The sequence below is a fragment of the Balaenoptera musculus genome, chromosome 16 (assembly GCF_009873245.2).
Source record: "Balaenoptera musculus isolate JJ_BM4_2016_0621 chromosome 16, mBalMus1.pri.v3, whole genome shotgun sequence".
In the NCBI taxonomy this organism is placed as follows: domain Eukaryota; kingdom Metazoa; phylum Chordata; class Mammalia; order Artiodactyla; family Balaenopteridae; genus Balaenoptera; species Balaenoptera musculus.
The window spans coordinates 25,494,099-25,515,042 of record NC_045800.1 but is presented as its reverse complement, the minus strand read 5'-3'; the positions used below and the strand labels follow the sequence as shown (position 1 = coordinate 25,515,042).

At 44.7% G+C, this 20,944-nt stretch overlaps 1 protein-coding gene across 9 annotated transcripts in view; it reads right to left on the bottom strand.

Annotated features, from left to right (window-relative positions):
* SH3PXD2A (SH3 and PX domains 2A) overlaps positions 1-20,944 on the bottom strand; it is a 243,790-nt gene that overhangs the window by 156,361 nt on the left and 66,485 nt on the right. The window contains exon 1 of one of the 9 annotated variants that reach the window (XM_036828699.1): positions 1,396-1,488. The exons of 7 other annotated variants lie outside the window; for them this stretch is intronic. The gene's annotated coding sequence lies outside the window, so the exon portion shown is untranslated. Of the gene's footprint in view, positions 1-1,395; positions 1,489-20,944 lie in introns of those variants that run through there. One more of the 9 variants, XM_036828701.1, reaches the window with a different exon arrangement.

Sequence of the window (20,944 nt, the reverse complement as noted above, 5' to 3'; positions counted from 1 at the left end):
GTAATGACATTGTCCCACGTCAGTGACTACTTCCATATTGGCACTGTTTTTTTGTTTGTTTTTTTTTAACGAGAGTTTTGCTCATTTATTCAAACAGTAGGCATTAGGGCAGGCTGTGGTAGAGGATGCAAAAATGGATCACATTGTTCTTGTCCTGGAAGATTTGTCAATCCAGGAACAGAGATGAAGTATCCAAACAAAGACAATACAAGGTAGAAAGCAATAGGTGCCACAAGAGGGGTCTGTTCATTAATTCATTATCCATTCATTCAAGGAACATTTGCTTCCTGTCCCACATCTTATCCCAAAGGGAATGAAAGATGAATTAGGCAGAGCCATTGCCCCTGGGGTAGTCACAGACTGAGGCAGGAGGCAGAGTCATGAACAATAATACTAATGACCTATGATAGCTGCCAAACTAGCAGGGAGTTCTAGGCAAGGTGAATGTCCAACTCTGCCTGAGAATATCTGGGCAGACTTCACAGAGGAGGTGACACTTGAAGTCGATCTTAAGGAATGGATATGAATTCACCAGGAGACTGGATGAAGAAAGCATTTGAAGCTCAAGAACAGCTCATATAAAATCACAAATATGTGAGATGTTCTCCTGCTTAGGAAACATAAGAGCTTCAGTGTGGAGAGTTGGGGGGACTTGTGGAAGACCAAGCTACAAAGGTGGGTTGGGATGAATTGTGGGGAGCCTTGTATGTCATCCCCCAAAGATTTAGTTCCTTCTGTGGTCAGTGAACAGCCACTGATCCATATCAGCATTCTTAACTGTGAGGCAGAATGTTTCAAGGTTTGAATGGGTCATGGTTGGTTTACCTACTCTCTACTGTTGGATATTCGCTACTACACGTAATATCAGAGTGAACACCCTTTCCATGTACCTATGAACCTTTCTTAACATTTTTTCTATTTTTTGTTTCATCTCACTGAAACCTATGCAAATTTATAGGTGCCTTAAATCTTTTCTGGAAGAAGACTGAAGACAAATACATGGATATAACTAACACGTTGAAGGCCAGGCCTGAGGCCTTGGAGCAGCAGCTTCATAGGATTTCTGAGGAAGAACACAGAGACGATGAGGAGAAAGGCAGGCCCAGCTCAGGCCCCGTGTCGAGCGATCTGCCCTCATCAGATCCCTTTTCTCCTGAAAGAAAGTGGCTTGCTGTGCCTGGCAAGCTGAAGGACTTACCCAAATTGCCCTATCTCTTTGGGGCTGGCAGGAGTTAGGCCTACAGAAACTTTAAGTTTCTGGGGCTTTCCTGGTGGTCCAGTGGTAAAGAATCCGCCTTCCAATGCAGGGGACGTGGGTTTGATCCCTGGTCGGGGAACTAAGATCCCACATGCCGCGGGGCAAATAAGCCCGCGCGCCACAACTACTGAACTCACCTGCCTCAACGACAGAGCCCACGCGCCGTGGAGCTCGTGCGCCACAGCTAGAGAGAATCCCGTGTGCCGCAATGAAGAGCCCGTGTGCTGCAATGACAGATCCCGCATACCTCAACGAAGACCCCGCGTGCCGCAACTAAGACCCGACTCAGCCAAAATACATATATATAATATATATATAAATAAATAAATGGTAAGCCTTTTAAAAAAAAGTTATATAAAAAAAGAAACTTTAAGTTTCTTATCAGCTCTGACATGCATTTGTTCTCTGACTCCTGAATTCCTTTTCTGACATAAGATTCTGAGATTCTCACTAACAGTGCATAGGGATGGTGGTGCCCAGAGAAGTGGACAGGGGCACGTAAGATTCATGCATTCCTTCCTTTCCTCCCAAAACATTTGCTATGTGCCTTCTAGATGTCAGCCCTCTGTTAGGGGCTAGAAATAATTTAAACTGCTGGTCTATGGACCACAGTAGCAAAGCCCTAGAGCTGTCTCATATGGCAGTCACTACCCACATGTGGCTATTAAGCACTTGAAATGTGGCGCGTCCAAACAGAGATGTGCTGTAAGTTTAAAATATGCACCAGGTGTTGAAGACTTAGTACAAACCAAAAAAAGTGAAATATCTCATTAACAATTTTTGTATTGATTGCATGTTGGAATGATAATATTTTGGATATATCAGTTTAAGTAAAAATTAAAAATAATTTCACATAATTTTTTATGTAGCTACTAGAAGAATTTAAATTATATATATGGTTCATATTATATTTCTATTGGACAGGCTGCTCTAGAGCAAGATGGTTCTCAAAATGTAGTTTTAACTCTGCCCATACCTGACACCTTGGGGGAGGGGAGGTGTTTGTTAAGAATGCAGTTTCCTGGGCCCTACCCAGAAGTCTGTGAAGCTTTGTTTTGGTGCTAGAGACTGACAAGCAAGTTTTGGAGTGACGGGGAATGGTGAGGCTGCATGAAAAGGATTCTGTGGGACCTGAAGGGAGAGGTCAGGGAAGACTTCCTGTAGGAGGTGAAGCTAGCTCTGTCTTGGCAGAGGGACGGTCACGTTCCCTGTACCTTCCCTGCCAAGAGCAGTCTGAACCCTCTCCGTGGGTTCACGGGCCTCCTGGAAGGCAAGGGTCGTCTGATAGCCCTGCGGATTTGAGTTTTTCCTCAAAAGGCCTTTTGAGGATGCTTTGCAGCTGGGCTCTCTCCCACCTCCTCCTTCTGTAACAGATATTCCTCTTCCCACACCTCTGCCTTAGTCTGGGCCCCTTGAGGCCACGGCAAGCCCATCTGCTAAAAGTACTGGGTCAACGGGCTCTCTCCAGAGCCGTGAGCGCCCAGCTGACCTGCCACCCTCCCCCCTGGGCCTTCAGGTGCTGATCTCAGCACACCTGTCACCTGATCCCCCCGCTACCTCCGAGCCTCGGCATCTGTCCTCCCTGTTATCTCCAGGGCCCACTGGCCACAGGAAGATGATGCACTGCTAACCAGATGTTGGTGACATTTTCTCTGCCCACAGGTGACATTTCAAAAAAAGCCAATCCCCTGGCTCAGACTCCAGAGCAAACCAAATACAGGCGGCCAGCTGAGTTTACTCAGCCGGGGGGCTCGCAAAGCTGCCCCATTCAGCGAAGTGGCCCGTGCGCAGTATGGCAGAGTGGTGGGCGGTGGGATAAACATATGCGGCCATATGTGATACACAGTCCAAATGTCACCCCACCTGGGGGGCCAGGCAGGCCGTGAAGTGGGTTCTGTAACCTGGTGGGCGCCTAATTTGCAGGACTGGGTCTGATAGAGAAAAGTCACATGAAAGGCTCAGGGAGGCTGTCTGATGAAGAGGCTGCCCAGACCTTCCCTGAGGAGGAAGCCTGGGTGTGTGGGCAGTGAGGAAGGAAGCTCCGCCCCGCCGAGAATTCTGCTGCAGCCACATTTCTGGGCAGGAAGTGCATTCTCCTGTCACTCCAGCAAGGGCCTGAGTCAGGCTGGAGGAAAAGCAGGGCCCGTTGCCAGGGCCCTTCTTAGAGTGAGAGGCATTTGGCTAAGGGAGCCCTCGGCAAGCACATGAGAACTCTGCAGCGTGTGCAGGACGCCAGGCTGTTTATCTAAGGGGTGGATAGTGCGAGAGATACAGGACAGCTCGGCTTCAAGAGCTGGCCCCAGCCAGAGAAAGCTGATTCGGCAGCTCTTCGTGGGCAGGGCTGAGCAGCAATAAACACTGGGGAGAGAGAAGGGTGGACCCCGGGCCCAGCTGGGGCACATCTGTAACCCAAGAGGCCAACTCCTCGCCCTTCTGAGAGGGTGGAGTTCCCAGCAACTCCAGTTTTGGGGCCCCAATGCTTGTGACCATTTCCAGCTCAGGAACAAAGGGAACGTTAGTTACTACAAGAGGCTGGTGGGTTCCCTGATCTAGAGATTCCCCTTACAAAGAGGCAAGGTCACTCCATCTCCCTGAGAACTCTGAGAGATCATGGGAAACCTCAGAATTGGTTTGTCCATCCTACTGACTTAGGGCTCACCAGGCCCTGTGTTAGATGCGGGGACACAGCAGGGATAATCACAGAAACAGAGAGGGACAATAACGATACATGTGACTTTTCTTAAAGTTCTCGTCCTTTGTGGTCTGAAATGTACTTCCCCCCATTCCCTTCCTTCTTTGATGGCCTTATCAGGCGACATCTACTCTGGGAAGCCTTTGACTGTCCCAGCCTGAGGTCACACCACCTCTCTTTGAATTCCAACAGCACTCCTGGTTGGTATCCCTATTTCAGTATTTCACATAGTCTTTTTCTTTTTTTTTTTTTTTTAATTAATTTATTTATTGATTTATGGCTGTGTTGGGTCTTCGTTTCTGTGCAAGGGCCTTCTCCAGTTGCGGCAAGCGGGGGCCACTCTTCATCGCGGTGCACGGGCCTTTCACTATCGCGGCCTCTCCTGTTGCGGAGCACAGGCTCCAGACGCGCAGGCTCAGTAATTGTGGCTCACGGGCCCAGTTGCTCCGCGGCATGTGGGATCCTCCCAGACCAGGGCTCGAACCCGTGTCCCCTGCACCGGCAGGCAGACTCTCAACCACTGCGCCACCAGGGAAGCCCTCACATAGTCTTTTGAAAATTTTTTGTACATGTTCATCTCATTGCCCGCAAGAGGAGGTATCCTTCCCTTTGAATGGTCTTGGTGCCCTTGCAGAAAACCAGTTCAGGATAAATGTATGGGTTTATTCCTGGACTCTCAATTCTATTCCTTTGATCTATATGTCTATCTTAAGTCTGTAGGATGCCATCTTGATTACTGTAGCTTTGTATAAGTTGTTTTCTTTTCTTTAATAGACTCTTTAAAGAGAAGTTTTAGGTTCACAGCAAAATTGAGCAGAGAGTACAGAGAATTCTCATATACTCCCTGACCCCACACATTCCTGGTCTCCCCCGATCAGAATCCCAAACCAGAGCAGCACATTTATTGCAACTGATGAAGCTACATTGACAGATAACTATCACCCAAAGTCCATAGTTTACATTAAGGTTCATGTTTGGTATTGTACATTCTAGGGGTTTGGACAAATGTATCACATGTGTCCACCATGACAGTATCACACAAAATAGTTTCACTGCCCTAAAAAACCTCTGTGTTCCACCTATTTGTCCTCTTCCCACTAACCTGAGTAACCACTGATACTTAACTAGTTTTGCCTTTACTAGAATATCATATAGTTGGAATCATACAGTATATAACCTTTTCAAAATAGACTCTTTAATTTTTAAAATGCACAATATGCATTTAAGGTTCCTCTATGTCTTTTCATGTCTTGATAGCTCACTTCTTTTTAGCACTGAATAATATTCCATTATGTAGATGTGCTACAGCTTATTTATCTATTCACCTACTGAAGGACATCTTGGTTGCATCCAAGTTTTGGCAATTATGAGTAATGCTGCTGTAAACATCCATGTGCAGGTTTTTGTGTGGACATAGTTTTCAACTCATTTGGTTAAACACCAAGGAGGATGATTGCTGAATTGTATGGTTAGAGTATGTTTAGTTTTGTAAAAAACTGCCAAACTGTCTTCCAAAGTGGCTGTACCGGGGCTTCCCTGGTGGCGCAGTGGTTAAGAATCCCCCTGCCAATGCAAGGGACACGGGTTCGAGCCCTGGTCCAGGAAGATCCCACATGCCGCGGAGCAACTAAGCCCGTGCGCCACAACTACTGAGCCTGCACTCTAGAGCCTGCGAGCCACAAATACTGAGCCCACGTGCCACAACTACTGAAGCCCGCATGCCTAGAGCCCGTTCTCCGCAACAAGAGAAGCCACCGCAATGAGAAGTCAGCGCACCACAACGAAGAGTAGCCCCCACTCGCCACAACTAGAGAAAAGGCCGCGTGCAGCAATGATGACCTGATGCAGCCAAAAATAAATACATAAATTAATTAACTAATTAATTAATTAAAGTACAGCTAAGAACATAGTCATGATCTGTGTGAGAGGATTCACCATCATGTACCCTAGTCTCTAATGAAGTTATTTTTTATGTTCCATGGGCCTCTCAACCTTGCGCATGTACCCGGCCCATGTGCTAGTTGCCCACCTCGGTCAGGGGTCATCATACCTTTGGGGCCTCGTGATTCTCAGAATGGTGGCACAACTCTGAACTTTCCCATGAAGATATAAAAATAATAGATTTGGGAGTGACTGGACAGCACCTCTAAAACACTTATTAGTAGATCTTTTTTTGGGAAGGGGTTCAGCAGAATTCTCTGTTCAAATGAAATTTAATATCAAACTTCCATTCATAATTTTTGGGGGTGTAGATAGCCTATCATTCCAGAACAACTTGTTGAAAAGACTATTCTTTTCCCATTGAATTACATTAACTCCTTTGTCAAAAATAAATTAACTATGTATGTGTGGATTTACTATTTCTGGACCCTCTGTGTTGTTCCACTGATAGATAGATATCTCCTGACACAAACACCATCCTTTCTTGATTACTGTAGGTTTTTAGTTACATCTTAAAATCAAAATTTTTCTTCTTTTTCAAAACTGTTTTGGTCATTCTAGATTCCTTGCACTTTCAGACCCGGTTTAGAATGAAGTGGTTAATTTCTACATTAAAAGCCTCCTGGGATTTTTTTAAAATTGAGATTGCATTGACTTGATAGATCAATTTAGGGAGAGAAGCTACCTTAACAATATTGAGACTTTCAATCCATGAACATGGTAAATCTTTCTGTTTAGTTAGACCTTCTTTTAATTCACTCAGCAATGCATTATAGTTTTCAATGTAGAGGTCTTACGCATCTTTCATTGAATTCATTCGTGTTTTATGTGTTTTGAAGCTATTGTTAATGGTGTTTTAAATCTTCATTTTCCAATTGTTTGCTGCTAGTATACAGAAATACAGTTGGTTTTTGTATGCTGAATTTGTATCCTGCAACTTTGTTAAAATTACTTATTAATTCTAGTAGGTATTTTTGTCTTTTGCAGATTTCTTAATATTCTCTACATAGACAATAACGTCAGAAAAAAAAAGGTCATTATACATCTTCCTTTTCCCAATAAGTATGCCTTTTCTTTCCTTATTTCACTAGCTAGAATGTCCAATACAATGTTGAAGAAAAGAGGTAAGAGAGAACATTCTTGCTTTATTCCAATCTTAAGAGCAAAGTATTCAGACTTTCACCATGAACTATGATGATAGTGGTAGGTTTTATGTAGATGCTCAAGATGAGAAAGTTTCCTTTGATTTCTAGTTTACTGAGGATTTTTAAAAAGTTATTATTATAAACAGTGCTGAATTTTGTCAAATGCTTTTACTGAATCTATTGATGCATTTTTTTTCTCCTATATTCTGCTAATGTGGTGAAATACACTGATTAGTTTTGAAATGTTGAACCAAGTTGCATTTTTTAGATAAATCCTACTTGGTTCTGGCGTATTATCTTTTTTATATACTGCTAGACTTGATTTGCTAATATTTTTATGAAAAATTTTGCATCCATGTTCATGGTATTCTGACATTTTCCTTTCTTATAATTGTCCTCATCAGGTTTTGATATCAGGATTATGCTGATTTCATGCAGTGAGTTGGAAACTATTCCTTCCTCCTGTGTGTAAGAATGGTATTATTTCATCCTTGAATGTTGGATAGAATTCACCAGCGAAACTGTGGGTTTGGAGCTTTCCTTGCAGGAAGGTATTTGATTATGAATTCAATTTCTTTAATAGGTGTAAAGGCACTTAACATTTTTCTTTTTCTCCTTGAGTCAGCTTTGGAAAATTGAGTTTTTCAAAGAATTTGTCCATGTTGTCTTATTGAATTTATTTATTTATTTATTTATTTATTTTTAATTTTAATTTTATTTTTGGCTGCGTTGGGTCTTTGTTGCTGCACGTGGGCTTTCTCTAGTTGTGGCAAGCGGGTCTGTTCTTCGTTGCAGTGCTCGGGCTTCTCATTGCGGTGGCTTTTCTTGTTGCGGAGCACAGGCTCCAGGTGCAGGGGCTTCAGTAGTTGTGGCTCGCGGGCTCTAGAGCGCAGGCTCAGTAGGTGCGGCACACGGGCTTAGTTGCTCCGCGGCATGTGGGATCTTCCCGGAGCAAGGCTCAAACCCGTGTCCCCGCATTTGCGGGCGGATTCTTAACCACTGCGCTACCAGGGAAGCCCTTATTGAATTTATTGACAGAAAATTGTTACTAACACTCCCTTATTATTATTTTACCTGAAGTAATATCTTCTCTTTCTCCTGATATGGGTAATTTGTGTATTCTCTCTTTCTCTCTTTGGTTATTCTTAGTAGGAGTTTATCAATTTTATCAATCTTTTCAAACAGCCAACTTTTGGTTCTGTTAGTTTTCTTTACTGTTTTCTGCTTTTTACGTTATTGTTTCTGTTCTCATAATTTCTTTCCTTCTACTTAATTTAGGCTTAGGGGGTTTTTCCTTAAAGTGAAATTTTTGATTATTGATTTTAAACCTTCTTTTAAAATTTAGGCATGTAATGATATACTTTTCTCTCTAAACAGTGCTTTAGCAGTGACCCGCAAATTTTCATATGCTGCGTTTTCACTATGTTCAATGCTCAAAAATTTTTTAAAAAATTCCATTTGTGATTTCTTCTATGGACTCACAGACCCCCAAAATTCAACTCCAAAGACAAGAAACATACAGAAATCTATACCAAGGCACATCATAAGCAGGTTACTCAAAATCAGTAAGAAAGAAAAAAATCTTAAAAGCAGCCATAGGAAAAAGACGTTTTTACATTCAGAGGAACAAAGACAATGATGACAGCAGATTTCCTGTTGGAAAAAAATGCAAACAAGAAGACAGGGGAAAGGCTTATGATGCCTGTGGGGCCCTGAAGATCCTCTACCTTGACCCCAACCACAATTCTGCTTCACATTAGTGAAGCTCAGCTATGAATCAAGTCCAGCCAGGTCCTCCACATCCATATTATATAGATCTCTTCATCTATCAGTTGGTGATCAAATAATTTATCATCCAAATTGGGAAACTACTGAGAGTGAAAGGGAGTGCTGGTAATAATTCCATCGGGATAAAAAGTACAAAACAGGACTTCCAGGACTGTACTGGTTAATGGGATCATGTGGTTACCCTAACTATGAGTTCCCAGCACCTAGCACAGGTCCTGGTATAAAACAGGTGCTCAATAAATGTTTGATGGTGAAAATAACATTTACTGAGAACTTAGTTTGTGTTAGGCACTGGCTTATCTCAATTAATTCTCATATCAACTCTTTGAAGTAGGTACTATTAATACCCTATTTTCCAGAGAAAGAAACCAACATACAGAGAGATTAAATAACTTGCCCACACAATCAAGGTGTGGAACTGGGATTCGAACCTAGGTAATCTGGCTCCAGACCCTGGTCTCTTGACTACCACAGTCTGAATGAATAAAATGAATGAAAGAAATTCTACCATTAGGGTTACATTTCTATTAAATTTCATTCAAGGTGTAAGAATGGTGCATCACTAGACAATCTATTAATGTAATTTAGCACATTATCAAATAAAGGATAAAAACTATATGATCATTCTCACATAGGCAGATGAGGTATTTGATAAAAGTCAACACCTATTTATGATTTTTTTAAAATTTAGCAAACAAGAAATAGGAGTAAACTTTCTTAACCTGAAAATGTTTACCCATAGCAAACCTCAGTGAAGAAACACTGGAACAAAACAAGGACGCTGCCCACTGTCACTACTTCCATCCATTATTGTATTAATGATCCTTCCCAAGGTATTAACACAAGAGAAAGAAATGAAAGGCATAAAGACAGAAGGAAAAAAAAAGTCAGTATTCACAACCAATAGCAAGTTATGTACAGAATCAAAGAGAACCCTCAATTGTGGAGAAAAGGGAACCCTCCTACACTGTTGGTAGAAATGTAAATTGGTGTAGATACTAAGGAAAACAGTATGGAGGTTCCTTAAAAAAAAAAAAATAGAGTTACCATAAGATCCAGCAATTCCATTCCTGGGTATAGCCGGAAAAGACAAAAACTCTAATTCAAAAGGATACATGCACCCCAATGTTCATTGCAGCACTGTTTACAATAGCTGAGACATGGAAGCAACCTAAATGTCCATCAACAGATGAATAGATAAAGAAGGTGTGGTATATATATATATATATATATATATTACTCAGCCATAAAGAAGAATGAAATAATGCCATATGCAGTAACATGGATGGACCTAGAGATTATCATATTAACTAAAGTAAGTCAGAGAAAGACAAATATCATATGATACCACTTATATGTGGAATCTAAAATATGATACAAATGAACTTATTTACAAAACAGAAACAGACTCACAGACATAGAAAACAAACTTATGGCTACCAAAGGGGAAAGTGGGGGCGGGGGAGGGATAAATTAGGAGTTTGGGATTAGCAGATACAAACTACTATATATAAAATAGGTAAACAACAAGGACCTATTATATAGCACAGGGAACTATCTTCAATATCTTGTAATAACCTATAATGGAAAAGAATCTGAAAAAGGATATATATAGATCGATAGATACATACATACATATCTATATATATCTATATAACTGAATCACTTTGCTATACACTTGAAACTAACACAACATTGTAAATCAACTAGACTTCAATTCAAAATTTTTTCAAAAAAGGGAACCCTCAAGAGATGCACACCTTTGCCCCTGAAGGGTTCTGACACCTTTATTAAAAAGGAATTAACCCCTAGAAGGTATAAGACACTAGGCTTTAAAGGAGAAAATAAGATGAAAAAGTTGTGGACAAGGGTGGTGGTGATGGTTGCACATCAGTGTGAATGTACTTGATGCCAATGAACTGTACAGTTAAAAAAGGTTAAAATAGTAAATTTTATGTTACGTGCATTTTACCACAATACAAAATGGTAAGTTTGATGTTATGCATTTTTTAGCACAATAAAAAAAGAGAGAATAAGATACTAGGGCTCTACAGTATGGAGAACCCGCAGAGCAGGGACATGGATTAGAGAGGAGTCACTGCAATTCTCTCCTTGTCACCCCGGGAGCAGCTATTCAAAGAGCACTGAGCAGAGCACTCGAGTCTGGAGCCTGGGCTCCAGGCTGCACTGGCTGACCAGTGACCCTTTGCAAGGCACTTATTCTCGTCTGCGTAATGTGGGAAGATGATGCAACTCACAGGGAAGATAGGAGGACCCAGAGAAAATGCTGTGGTGGATGTGTTCTGTACGCGGAACGGGGCAGCGCAGCCATGAGGCAGCAGGGCAGCTGCTCAGAGAGTTCCCAGGATGAGGCGAGGTTGAGGGTGACTGGACAGGAGGGATACAGGCTCTCTTGCCAAAACCACTAGAAGCTTCAGGGAACAGACTCAACACCCCAAGTGTCCCTGAAGCAGCAGCTGAGGAGAGAGACAGAGGGTAGAGAGGACCCGTCCATCCTGGCAAGGAGCTTCCTGCCTTGGATGCATTTGGTGGCTGGGGCATGGGCGCACGCCATACTGAAGCTGACTCACGGTGCTGGTATATATTCTAGCTTTGTGAGGGAGCCCATCCCGGGTTCCTAAGTCCTTAACAAGCCAAAGAAGTCTTGCTTGACCATTTTCTGGAAAACATGCAAGCTTTCACTACTTCCAATCCCTTCCCAGTCAAGCCATTGCTATGATGTTCCACGCACTGAATGAGTGGGATTCAGGGAGAGTGTAAGTCATGGTCCATGACGTGACTGGGAGCTGGGAGAGCCAATGGGCACAAGGGGTTTACCTAGTAGTGTTAGATTGAGTGTCAGTCTGCTGAGAGGCATAAAAAGCATGTGATGGGGGTTCAGGAAAGGACAAGGTTGGTGTGGCTGGTGTAAGCAAATCAGACTTCTCAGAGGAGGTCACGTTACATGTGGGCCTTGCGTAAAGGAGAGCTGGAGAAAGGGGAAGAGGGCATTCCAGAGGGTGGAATGGTGAATACAAAGGCTCAGCAGCGGGAGTGTTAGGCCTGCTAGATGAAACAGATTGGAGTGAATTGACTTGCTTATGAATTCCATGAAACGCTGCCATGTGTTGGAGAAAGTGGTGGGATCCAGGGTGGAGGACCGTGATCATTTATTCCAGTGATTTGGGGATGACCACGCAGTTGGCACCAGAGCAGGAGAAGGGCAGAGGCCTGATGTGCCACTCCACAGGGGGAGTTAGGGCATCCTAAAGCATCACTGGAAATGTGACGACATGGAGAAAGAGTCAATTCCAAAGCTCATCTCAAGGATGGCACTGCGTGTGGATGGAGTCTCTGGGGTGGGGGATGGCAGGTGAGATGCCCCAGATGCCTGCTCGAGTAATAACCCTTACTCTCTAAACTGCTGTCTAAGTGCTGGGTCCGGTGATGGGTGGGTGCTTTGCTTTGCTTTGCTGAGGGTCTGAGATGAACAACTCAGGGCAACAGAGGAGGCTTTGGGTACCACCAGGGTCCTTCTCCACTCTCCCCCGACACCCTGCCACAGATGCTGAAGACATTCTGAACACATATTTAAAGACCACTGGTTTGAAGGGAACGTCAAATTATTATCCTCCCCAGGGAGCCCATGCACCTCAGTTTGGCCTTGTTTATCCCAAGGGCACCTCTCCAGGAAGCACCAGCCTGGCATCTTGTGTACAAATGCAATCAGGGCACATACTCTCGAGCAAGGGTTCCTCGACTCTGAGTCTGACTCTACAACCCCTGTGCTAGGAGCGTTCCTGCCCTCTCAGAGCCGAGATCTCATGACTAAGGAGACCCGAGAGTGGGATGGGTCACACGCTCACAAGTGCCCCGGCCTCTGCACCCACCATGACCAACCACGCAGAGACAAGTGACTAGCAGGAGCTGGGCACTCAAAAAAGATCAGTGAATTGATCCTCCCCTGCCTGCCTCTCAGGGCTATTAAGAGAATCAAAGAGGATTAGAATATTGAGCAATGATTGAGGCAAAAACTGAGCAATTACTATGTGCTGCCCACAAGGTAGGTGTGATTCGCCCTGTGTTTTATAGATGAGGAGGCAGGTACACAGAGAAGTTAGGTAAGCTGCTCAACAACACAGAGCAAGGGAGTGACAGGCAAGAGTGAAGCTCAGGTCACACAGGGCTTCCCAAAATGATGCAATTCCCCCTTGAAGGCAGGGCAGTACAGACAGGATCCCCCAAATATATGTACAAGCCCCCTTACCTACATGGTATCAATATCACTACTATGATTTATCTATTACTTTTCTTTCAGTCCCTTTCTGGAAAAACTTAAATACTTATTTTTGTTGATTATTAGTTTCCTATTACTGCTATAACAAATTACTACAGCTCAGTGCCTTAAAACAACACAAATTAATTTTCTTAGCATGCTGGAGGTCAGAAGTCCAAAACAAGTCCTAAGGGACTAAAATTCCAGGTGTCAGCAGAGCCATTTCCTTCCTGAAGTTCTGGGGGAGACTTGGTTTCCTTGCCATTTTCAGCTTCCAGAGGCCACCCATACTTCTTGGCTCGTGGCCCCCTCCTCCATCTTCAAAGCACATTAATCTCTGCTTCCATTGACTCTCTCATTGCTTCTCTGACTCTCCTGCCTCCTTCTTATAAGGGATACTAGTGATCACATTAGGCTCACCTGGATAATCCAGGATAATCTCCCCTTTTTAAGATCCATAATCAAATCTAAAAAGCCCCTTTCACCACATAAAGTAACAATCTCAGGTTCCAGGAATTAGATTGTGGCTATCTCTGTGGCGGAGCATTATTCAGCCTATCAAACGCCACATCCAAAGCAGTAATATCTATGAAATCATAAGTGTATTGGTGTGTGTGTATACACACATTATATATACACATATTCTAACTGTGTTAATTTGCTAGGGTCGCCATAACAAAAGACCACAAACTGAATGGCTTACACAATGGAAATATACTGTCTCCCAGTTCTGGAGTCCAGAAGTCTGAGAACAAGGTGTTGGCAGGGTTGGTTCCTTCTGAGGTCTGTGAGGAAGAAGCTGTTCCATGCCTCTCTCCTAGTTTCTGTGATTTGCCGGCAATCTTCAGTGTTCCTTGGCTTGTGGAAGCATCACCCCATCCCTGGCTTCATCTTCACATGGTGTTCTCCCTGTGTGCATGTCTGTGTCCAGATTTCTCCTTTTTATAAGGATATCAGTCACTGGATTAGGGGCCCGCCAGTATGACCTCATCTTAACTAATTACATCTACAACAACCCTATTTCCAAATAAGGTCACATTCTGAGGTACTGGGGATTAGAGCTTCAACATATGCATTTGGGGGAAACATAAGACTTCAACCCCTAACACCGACACACACTGAAACAATACATCACTATTAAAAGATAAAGTATTTGCCCATATACCACCCAAGAGCCTCTTCCTGAACTCACAGTGGTGCCTGCACAACATTTTGGATAATAGCTACTCAGATCTGGATTCAACAGTGTCCTCGTCTGCAAAATGAGGACAGTGATAGAACCTGCCTGATAGGATGGGTGAGAGGAGTCAGTGAGATAACGGGTATAAAGTGCTTGGCACAGACTAAGTGCCCCACACGTGAGCTATTATTGTCACTGCTGTCATCAGCATCACTCTTGCCATGGCACTAGCCTGCACCCCCAGGGCCAGGGAAAGTGCTTGGGAACCCACAGCCCTGAGACCAGAAAGGCAGGGAGACCATGAGGGACAGACGGGTCTGGGAGGTGCCTTGGCCAGGCCCCGCCCTGCTGTGAGTGTCTAGGGGCCCCGGGGGAGCTGCCCAGCTGGTGTTCATGGGCTGGGCTTGGGGAGGAGGCCTCTGGCTTTCCCAGCAGCTCATCAGGTGTGTGGGAGCTGGCTGGGACATGTGTGACATTAACGTGGTGGAGGCTGCAACACCCGCAGTGAGATGTAGAGGGAAGAAAGCAGGGATGTGCAGGATGGCCTTATCCCAGGGGACCTCCTCAAGCCTAGAAGGTGTCCAAACCAGTGGCTACCCTGCCTCCCCCTGAAACTCCCTGGGGGCTCATTCCATACACCCCCCCCCGCACCCTGCAGACCCACAGCCTTTGGAGAAAGCACACTGGGTGGGAGTCAAGAGCGGAGGGTTCCAGTTCCAGCCTGCCAAGGCTTGCTAGGCAACTGGGGCAGGAGACTTGGCCTCTCTGAGTAGCAGTGGCCTCATCTGCGAAATACTGCTCCTGCCTCCGTGGGTGTCGAAGACCCAAGGAGAAGACGCGTGAGAAAGTGCTACCAACTGCGAGATGCAATGATTCCTGTGTAATTTCTCTGAGCCTCAGTCTGCTCATCTGTGAAATGGTGTCAAGCCCGTTTTTCTCCTCTCTGAGGGCTAACGCAAAGTTGAAAAGAGAAAATGTACACGTAAAGCGCTTTAAAGCATGCCAGGCGTGGAGGGAGCCATCAGAAGCAGTCACCTCTCTTAGCACTGTTTTACCATTATTTTAGAACTCTGGTTAGTGATGGAATGCCTGGGCTCTGAAGTCAGAATTCCAGTTTATTCCCTCCTGGCTATGTGACCTTGGCCAAGTCACTTAACCTCTCTGGGATCCAGTTTTCTCATCCGTAAGGCGGCAGTGAGTGAGAAGAGCCTCCCCATGGTGGTGTATGGATTGAATGAGATTACACAGGTGAGCACGGTGCTTGGCTTACCTAAGTGCTTGATAAATGGGGTCACCTTTTTCAAGGTGAAGAGGCTGTGGTGGTATGTATCTTCCTGTCTCCTGTGTCTTGCCTCTCCCCTGCTTGGGAGCTGCTGGTGTTGCTAGTGAGACCTGACTGTCAGGTGAAACTGGCAAAAGCCACACAGGCCCAGGGAGTTCCCACCGGGAGCGCTGCTGCAGCAGGTGACTTGGGTAGGTCACCTGCCCACCCTCCCACATTGTCCCCTGTCAGACACTCCACAGCACAAGAGACCAAGACACACTTGAAACCTCTTTGAAGGTTCTGGTGAGGAGAGCACTAAGTACGTACCATCTCCGACGCTGCTGCAATCTGCCCCCATCTGATGGTTTCATTTCGGCTTCGAGCCCTTTGTTGGCTCTCTGCCTCCCATGGGACACAAGCCCATTCATGACCTCTGCCCCGACTGATCTCTGCAGTCACATGTCCTGCCGCTACTGCATGTCCCCACGTACTGCACAGCCTGCCTGCATCCTCCCTGGACATCACATGCTGTTCCACAGCTCTGTGCCTTTGCACATTCTGTTCCTTTTACTTGGAATGCCCCACCCCATGCGATCTCTTGCTGCCACCACCTCTGAGGCCTTTGCACAGGTTTAGCCCTCATTGACTCCCTTCTCTAGATTGCTTCTGTGGTTTGGTCACGCTTCTAGAACCACACTTACTACTATATCATAATTATTTGTTTATACACCTGCCTCCTTTCAAAAGCCTGTGAGCCTCTTGTAAGCAACTGTGTCTCAGTATGCCCAACGTCCATCACAGTGTCTGACATGTAGCTGGGCACACAGCTAGACTACATTTCCTAGCCTCCTTTGCTGGGAGGTGCAGTCATGTGACTGAATTCTGACCAATGGAATCTGAGCAGGGGTGATGTGTGCCTCCTCCAGGCAACCCATAAAATCTCCCTGCAACCTTTCACGTTCTCTCTTCCCTCCCTTGCTGGGTGGAAACAGAGATTCATGGGGAATGGAGTCACCAGATGGGAGAGTCTGGGTTCCCTGAATGACTACCTGGAGTAGAGCTCTCTAGTAACTTGTTTTGGTCTATGACATGAGCAGGAATTAAACCTCTATTGTATTGAGTCTCTGAGAGTTTGTTACACAGCAATTAACCTGTCCTGACTAACACAAAGGAGCTCTTAGTCAAGGTCTGTTGAACCAAATTGAAAGAGGGAAGACAATCTAAAAGGCAGAACCAAAAAAAAAAAAAACAAAAACAAAAACAAAAAAAAATAAAAATAAAAGGCAGAACCCTCCATCCCGAGATCCAATCAAGTCAGGCATCACATTCCTACATGACTGAACTATTTCTAAGGCCAAGCCATCACCCCTCCTCCCCCTCCCTGTCCTATCCACCAAGTCACACATACAGTATTTAGAATACCAAGTGTTCCCCTGGAAGGACTGAGAAGGGTGGGGATTGAGGATTTGCCAGATGACCCATAAAAGTCAGCACAGGTGAATGAGCCCCAACCTGAGATCCTGGTTCCACAAGTTTGTAGAAGGCACACAGAGGCACAAGGTGGAATTGTAGGGAGGTGCCTCCTCCTCCCCACACAGGGATCAACACCCCTGACACGTGACCATTCAAGCTCACAGGAACACCTCCAATGACAGAGCATACCATCCCTCTGAGGCAGCCCGCACTACCCTTGGCAGCTTCTGGGAAGTGCTGGAACAGCGTTCCTCACCAGAGTCACCAGGCCAAATTCCCACCTGGTCACAAAGGGCCATGGCCAAAGGGGAAAAAGATCACATTTGGACAGAAGGAAGAAAAAGAAAGGAATGGAGAAGGGCTTCAAATGTATCTTTCTGGTACTCTATGCCCTCACTACTCAAGGTGTGATCCTGAGACTAACCATATCATCACCTGAGAGTGTGGTGGAAAGGCGAAATCTCAAGCCCCAGGCAGACCTGCTGAATCAGAATCTGCATTTTAACAAGATGCTAAGTAGTTCGTGTGCACAGTAAAATTCTTTACTTCTATGCATAGACTTCTCTTTCATTAAAAAATGGTATATTTCTCCCAAGATAAAAATCTTCTTCTATAGCAATAATTATAAATATTTTACAGCAATATACAAAAACATTTTGTGTAGGTAACATACATACATGGTAACAAAATTTCAAACAATATAGGAGAGTTCAAAATGGAAAATAAAATTTTCCCCTGGAAAATAAGACATGTATTCTTTAAAGAAATTTTTTTTTAAGGCATTGTTTACTTTTATTTATTTATTTTTGGCTGTGTTGGGTCTTCGTTTCTCTGCGAGGGCTCCCTCTAGCTGTGGCAAGCGGGGGCCACTCTTCATCGCGGTGCGCGGGCCTCTCACCATCGCGGCCCCTCCCGTTGCGGGGCACAGGCTCCAGACGCGCAGGCTCAGTAATTGTGGCACACGGGCCCAGTTGCTCCGCGGCATGTGGGATCCTCCCAGACCAGGGCTCGAACCCGCGTCCCCTGCATTGGCAGGCAGACTCTCAACCACTGCGCCACCAGGGAAGCCCAAGACATGTATTCTTATGTCACTAAATTTGTGCTATCCCAAAGAAAATGTTACTAAAAACAAGAAGGGAAAGAGAGAAAGAGGTACTTCAAACCTCATTCTCATCCTCTCTTTATTAGAGCATAATTTTATCTCTTTTACAAAGATAATTAGCTATTTAATCATCTATTTCTTACAAATAAGAATATTTTCAAGGGGAAGATATTCTCGTTGGAGCCTGTGATTCAGGATAAGCACAGGATTAAGAATAGAGGAAACGTTTTTTTTTCCTGATCTTCATAATAGGATATTTTTTATTTTTTACAGACAGACAACTATATTTAAAACAAAGCTTTATCTAGGAATACTTTCCTAAATACTGGTTTGCATACATTGAATATATTGACCTACAGACCTGGTGAGCTATATCATAGAGTTCAACATAGAGAGGTCCAGAGCAAAACAGAAACCTGCCCCTCAGAGTCTTGAGGGATTTCAATGATAAGGAAGACAGCAGATAAGTGAGGCTGCCAGTAGAATGTATGTCTTGATCTCCTCTCTCTAGACAGACGCCCAGAGGTAGGAGGTGAATTTGATTGAAGCGGCTTGAAATGGCAGTGAGGGACTTGTTCCACAATCATATTTGGGAATCTAAATGGAGACTGTTTAACAGGATGGTTTCACACTCATTAGGAGACGCATGTTGGGAAACTATGCACCCATTATGGTTAGGCATAAGAAGGACTTAAGTGCACCTAAGCTTCTCTTGGCTTCTATGAGGTATGAAGGGAATCACATATCTGACTATCCCAGAGGAAAGAGGTTACAGAACACACTGAGTTGAGAGTGAACCAACAGAGCTGCCATGGATGCCACCACCGTGATCGTGGTGGGAGGTGACAATACAACAAATACTACAGGGGAGACAACCTAGTACAGGGGCCGAGTGGAGGGGCTAGTCCACTGGCCAAGACTCTAGGGGTCTTTTCACTGCCCGTGAGTGACTAGTTGCTTCCTAGTTGGCCAGAGTTAGATCACCAATTACCTACATTGTAATCTTTCTGTTGAAACAATGTGGTTTCTGTTTTTCTTATTAATCTGGCCCAAATGGATAACAATCATATTGTTTTGTTTTGTCTTGTTTTTAACATCCTTATTGGAGTATAATTGCCGAAATAGCTCAGTTGGGAGATCTTTAGACTGAGGAAACTCTTTTTAATGAAAGAAGTAATAAAGTCTTATCGCAAAAGTCACATGGTACAGGAGATGTTGTGGCCATCTTTGGAAATAATCAACCTAAAGCATTTATAAGAATTTTCAATCCAAAGACATATTCTTTTCATTATTAGAAAATTTGCTTTCATTAATTTCTCTCCCTCTCTGTTATATTCTGTTATATTTTCTGTTCTCTCATGTAGGAGCTCCTGTTCAACAGATATTGAACCCTCTGGGTTGATCTTCTTTGTCTTAACTTTTCTTTCAAGTTCTGTTTTTTAATCGTTTAGAAGATTTCTTTATTTTTCCCCCAGACCCTCTATTGAATTTCTTATTTTGCAATGGCATTTTTAATTTCTCATAACTTTTAGTGTTCTTTGCATATTTTTCTCAGCATTGTATTCTTGTTTTCCAGATGCACCTCGTTCTCTAATATTTTTAAAGTTGAAAGTTACTTTCTATTCCAGCTAATCCTTACAAGTGTCCCTAATGGCAAGTCCAGCCTATAAGCAAAGATGGGCATCCAGGAGGAGGAACAGGAGCTACGCAGCAGACCTTGTCTTTGGCATGGAGAAGGAGGCTGCGGGCCTCTCTCTCCCCATTTCCTACACTCAGTGCCAGCTCGCCATGCACCCATCCATTCATTCGACAACAATTTCCTGAGCACCTGCTCTGTCAGGCACTGTTCTAGGCACTGGGAAAACAGAAGTTAATGAACAAGCAAGATTTTGCTCTCCTAAAGCTCACATTCCAGCAGGGATGAGACATAACCAATAGACAAAGAGTTAAATAAGATAATGATAGATTGTTGAAGACAACAGAATGTGACAATGTGACAGGGCTGGGGGGGCTCTCTGAGGAAGTGATCAAGGAAGGCCTCTCTGGGAGGTGTCATGTGAGGCCCGAGTGCCCAGAAGGAGTCAGCTGCTTGAAGACCTGGGGGAACGGAGTTCCAGGCAGAGGGAACAGCAATGGCAAAGGCACTGAGAGAGCACTGCACTTGGTGCCCCAGGATCAAGGGGGTGAGCTGAGAGACAGGAAAGGAGGATGGCAGGGGACAGGTCTAGAAGGGCAGGTGGGGACCCACCACACAGGGCCTGGCGGTGGGGTAAGAAACAGGGGGTTCATTCCCAAAAGAAAGGAAGGCTTTCAGAAAGGTTATAAAAGGGGGGTGTGATACGACCTGATTTATTTTTAGAAGGATCACTGGTTGGTGGGAAGACAAGAATGTGAGGGGAGCTCCCCCAGGAGGCCTGCTCAGCTGCCCAGGTGGGAGGTGATGGGGCTGGACCAGGGTGGGGGCAGAGCAGACGGAGAGGAAGAGGGCAGAGCTTGGCTGCATTCAAAGGGTTCGAATCCCTTTGGCACCTCAGGCGTTCCTAACAGCTGACCTGGGCAGCCCAAGTGGCCCGATCTGGCCTGATGACATCAAGGGCTGACGCTGCATCCCTGCCTTGATGGCTCCCTTCCTGGTCACTGAGGTCGGCCATTTGGCCCACAGGAGGCTTTTCTTGTAATTTCTGCTTTCTGGAAGCCCTTTAGGCCAAGGGTGTCCCAGTGTCTGTTCACAGTTCATGGAAGGGGAAGGCAAGGTGGAGCCCAGAAGAAAAAGAGAAAAATCCCTGAAGCAAAAACTAAAACTCAGGCAGAGTTGCCAGGGGAGC